Source organism: Phyllobates terribilis, unplaced genomic scaffold (genome assembly GCF_046119375.1).
Source record: "Phyllobates terribilis strain yellow unplaced genomic scaffold, ASM4611937v1 Scaffold_2__4_contigs__length_985480577, whole genome shotgun sequence".
NCBI classification, from domain to species: Eukaryota; Metazoa; Chordata; class Amphibia; order Anura; family Dendrobatidae; genus Phyllobates; species Phyllobates terribilis.
The window spans coordinates 223,641,612-223,646,683 of record NW_027362762.1 but is presented as its reverse complement, the minus strand read 5'-3'; the positions used below and the strand labels follow the sequence as shown (position 1 = coordinate 223,646,683).

Here is a 5,072-nt window from a genome sequence, read left to right as displayed (position 1 = left end):
CCCACCCCAGGACAGGAAAGAGTTATCCAATCAAGGGCTTCTTCACATGGGATTCCAACTTCGTCATTTATGTCATCAAGTGCCCTTGCGGCCAACTCTATGTAGGAGAGACGACACAGCACGTACGTGACCGGATTGCAAGTCATAAATCCACAATCCGCTGCAGTAAAAATTGGCTCCCACTACCTGACCATTTCTCTAAAGCAAAGCATACCGTTGCCCAACTCCGTTTTCAGGTTTTAGAACACGTAGCCAGACCCAGACGGGGTGGTAACCATATCAGGCTTCTCAAACAACGTGAGACCTACTGGATCTATACCCTGCAAACCCTCTCTCCTGGGGGACTCAATAGGGAAATAAATTGGACCTACTGACATACTCTTTTTCCTAGTGGGATACATACCTTCCAAATTCTCATGGTGAAATAAATTGAACTTACTAACGTGTTCCCTCTTAGTGGTATATATACCTGACAAATCACCCCCTTGGGGATTCAATAGTATATTAAATTGGACCTTCTAACGCACTCCTTCTTTTACAGACCCATTGAAAAATCCCCCTTCCTTCGGGTGAGTACCTACTACCCCACTACCGCTTCGTCTTTATACGCATGACCACTAACCCCCCTTTCTACCCCCACTTTACATTGTGACAGGCATTACCTGACATTCTCTCTCTCTCTACCTCTCTATGAGTATATATACCATATAGCATGTTGTGCATAATTATTCAGGAGAATCGTCCCTACTTGCCATAGCATGTCACTCCCCAATATATAGGGTTACTTTACATTACCTCCTACCTGTTACCATACCATTGCTGTGGGTTACTAAACTCTGTGCTTCTATGCCATGATGGGTCAGTTCATACACTACAAATATCAGGGTCACAGCACCATGATAACCTGCATGCATCACCTCCCACATGTGACCTGCTCACAGCACGTCATTCCTCTGTATATCCTACTGCTACTCCCAGTTCAGCCCTCCATGCAGAGCTCTGTGACTCTGTACATGCCCACAGTTACTCCCTCTCTCACTACAACCCCCTACACAGTGCGATGTGGCTGGTTACCATGGCTACCAATAAACAACCACTGTCACATGACGAACCAGCAACATGCAACTTCCGGGACACGCCCCCTGATGACGCACTTCCTGCAGCACTGTGTACATAAGGCAGCCTGACTCCCACACTACCAACAGCCTAACCTGGGAACGCTGCCTGTACCCTCCACTTCTACCATTTATGGGACTCCCCATCTAGAGACACCCCTGATACAGGAACTGCAGGTACTTATTGACCCCTATGGGCTTTACCCCTTATCCAAACCCTTTGACAGCACTGGTAACTGGCAATACTTCTATTTCAGCTCTCCACAGGCTGATGAACCCCTGTCTTTTGTTAAGGTACTTATATCCACTAACTTAGGCATTCTACCCCATGCCTCATGATACTGATCCGTATCCCCTCATTGTTGCAGCTTCTGACTGGAACTGCTCTCTACCTTCTATGGTGCCTTCCTGCTAAAATAAACTTGATACAAGTAAGAAACCCCCTATACTCAAATACCTGTGCTCCCCCTGGTATACCTTGACTGTTTTTAACTGCTTTTATTTGTATATAATATTCCTCTGCCTCCATCCTATCCCAGCCCTCCACCCCAACCCAGCCCCCTCCTCTCTCCCTCCACTTTCCAACCCCCCTTTCTCCTCCTCCCCTTTTTTGACACCGTCTATTCCATTACCTACCTCTTTCGTAACTCAGTGTCAACCGAGATGTATTCTTATGTATGACTTTCAACTATGCATCTTTTGTTATATTTTTTTCTCATCATGCTATTTATCTTTTTTGCAGTAGCGACTTAATGAATAAGGCCAGTGTGGCCGAAACGTCTACCTATTGTCGCCTTCACCACTGATATTTTTTCTACATTTTATTTGTATAAATAAATTGGCACTAAAAAGCAAAACTTCCTATGAGTGTGCGATGAATTAACTTTTACGTGATTTGAGGACATTTCCAGTCCATTGCATCTGCACCTCAACTCTATTTGACAGTGTGCACGCTAATTTTCTATTTACTGAACTTAACTCTTCAGCGTCTGCACCAGTCTCCCTAATGTCAACCGACACTTTTGCGTATGATGACACGACAAGCCTTAATATCTTGTCATTAGTCAAAACCTCTAATGATTTTCTCAAGACCCCTTCAGAAGAAATAAGGAGCAGGGACTACGAGAGAGAGAGACGGCGATTGGTCTCCTATGACCTACATGCAGTTACTCTGGCTGAGTACCATAAACAAGGAAAAATCCCCAGGGGGTTGAGGAGTCACCTCCGCCCTACACTATTCTCCGATAACCCGGAGTATTGTGAAAAATTCAAGAAAATACTTAACAAGTGTTCCCTTGATATTATTATACTTACTGTTGAATTTTTGCAGAAAGCTATCCAAGAAAGTGAGAAATCCATTATCGCCATCGAAGCACAACTGACCGCTAATCTGTCATCAACTGATTGGACTGCCCTGAAGAATAGAACCGATAAGATCCTATTGGAACACCAGCAAACCCTACAGGAATGGAAAAGACAGAAGTTCCACCGAGACAACGAGGACTACATCAACAGCCGAGTATACAGATGGAAAGTCTCTACAGACCCCCAACCTCGCCGCCACTTTCCGGGAAACCGCAATCCGAACTCGCACAGCTCCTGCAGCGATTCCTCTACTGGACTGAACGACCAACGTTTTTTATGGGGAAACCGGAAAGGCGGACGCCGAAACGCAGACCAACTAGGAGGTCGAGGAGGCGAAAGGATGACAACGCGCTCCCAGGTAAGATACCAAACCTGGAGAGGAATATTTCGGGCTACACATTAGCCCCTGCAGAACTCTCGGTCTTACAGAAAGGCCTGTCCTTCTGTCCGACACCCAACTGGGACTCTTTCCAGCTGGAAAAGGACTTGCAACGATTCTATCGTTCTATACGTCTCAAGACCCATTTCAGTCTATCTAATGAGATCACCGTGAGCAGGATACCACCACCCGGGGGTACCCCGGTCCCGGAACTCTCCATTACTACCCTTGGCCTACGTAACCCGAGCTCTTTCAACCCCCCTCATACCAATCATGCAGCAGAAACCTCTATAGCCCTGATTGACAAAGACATCAGGAGTTTAATACACCAACAACGCCTGGGATTTTTTCCAACCCATCAAAATCTCACTATTGACGAGAGACAGGCCCTTAAAAACCTACAGAACAACAAACACATTATTATCAAACCCGCTGACAAGGGGGGAGCCACGGTCATAATGGACAAATCAGCTTACACGGACGAAATTCTTCGCCAATTGGCGGACACTGCTACACACAGACACATAAGCCATGACCCCACCAGTACCATCCACTCCAAAATCCAAACTATCCTGAAAAAATACCTTCACAACAACACCATTGACTCCAAAACTGCTTCTTTTCTGACCAATACCCACCCCATCACTCCCGTATTCTACATCTTACCAAAAATCCACAAGTCTCTCACTAACCCTCCTTGTCGACCTATTGTAGCTTCCACAGATTCCATCCTATCACCACTGGCAATCTACCTGGAGAAGATCCTGACACCACTTGTAAAAAATACACGAGCCTTTCTACTCGACACGAATGCTTTTTTAGGAATAATCAGGAATATCCCCTGTCTTCCACCAGGCAGCCGATTGGTCACGATGGACGTGAACAGCCTATACACCTCCATAACCCACGACAAGGGTTTGGAAGCTACCTCACATCTTCTCCTGCAATCTAACTTGGCACCATCATCAATTGAATTTTGCCTGGAACTACTGTCCCTTATATTACATGAGAACTTTTTATTCAGGGATAAATTCTACATACAGACACGGGGGACTGCAATGGGCTCCAACGTAACGCCAGCGTATGCTAATGCGTATATGCATAAATTTGAGGAGGAATTTGTCTACAACAATGATCTCTTTAAAATATACTGCACCACCTATTACCGTTACATTGATGACGTCTTCTTTATCTGGCAGGGCCCGACTGATACTCTTACCACCTTTTTCACCCATCTCAACTCCATTAGACCAGAGTTACAATTCACTCTTAACCACGATGCAGACAAGATTTCTTTCCTTGATACATTAGTCATTCAGGACGGCCGTGGCAAACTTACCACGGATCTATTCACTAAACCCACCGATTGCAACAGCTTGCTACACTACTCCAGTTGCCATGCCAAAACTACAAAGAATAGCCTACCCCGTTCTCAGTTCCATAGGGTCACCCAGATTGTTTCAGACCAGAACATTCTTCCACAGCGATTAAAAGACATGTCACAAAAATTTCAGGAACGCAACTATCCCACCAAACTCCTCCTACTAGAAAGGAACCGGGCCCTGACCCCTACACCACAACATCCACCCACCGTAAAAATTGAAAGGATACCATTCATTCACACATATCATCCTTTTATGCCGAAAATACACGCCACCATCAAAAAACACTGGCCCCTTCTTTCCAAAGCCTACCCAGAGATTCCGGCATTTTCAACCCCGGCTCTTATGTGCACCAGGAGAACATGCAACATTAAGGATAAAATCGTTAGAGAAGACCTTGGCAGCACAAGGACACTCCCATCCCAACGTTTACTCAATACCCGTCGCAACGGGACATTCCCCTGTCTCAACTGTGCCGCCTGCTCTAATATCATTAAATCCGACTCTGTCACCCACCCCAGGACAGGAAAGAGTTATCCAATCAAGGGCTTCTTCACATGCGATTCCAACTTCGTCATTTATGTCATCAAGTGCCCTTGCGGCCTACTGTATGTAGGAGAGACGACACAGCACGTACGTGACCGGATTGCAAGTCATAAATCCACAATTCGCTGAAGTAAAAATTGGCTCCCACTACCTGACCATTTCAACTATGCATCTTTTGTTATATTTTTTTCTCATCACGCTATTTATCTTTTTTGCAGTAGCGACTTAATGAATAAGGCCAGTGTGGCCGAAACGTCTACCTATTGTTGCCTTCACCACTGTTAT

The 5,072-nt window shown here is 45.5% G+C and overlaps 1 long non-coding RNA gene across 1 annotated transcript; it reads left to right on the top strand.

The window, feature by feature from the left end:
- Nucleotides 1-1,063: 1,063 nt before the first annotated feature.
- LOC141251374 (uncharacterized) lies at nucleotides 1,064-2,581 on the top strand. Its single transcript, XR_012313123.1, has 3 exons — nucleotides 1,064-1,292; nucleotides 1,373-1,546; nucleotides 2,446-2,581. It is a non-coding gene; the product is annotated as an uncharacterized lncRNA (long non-coding RNA).
- Nucleotides 2,582-5,072: the final 2,491 nt, after the last annotated feature.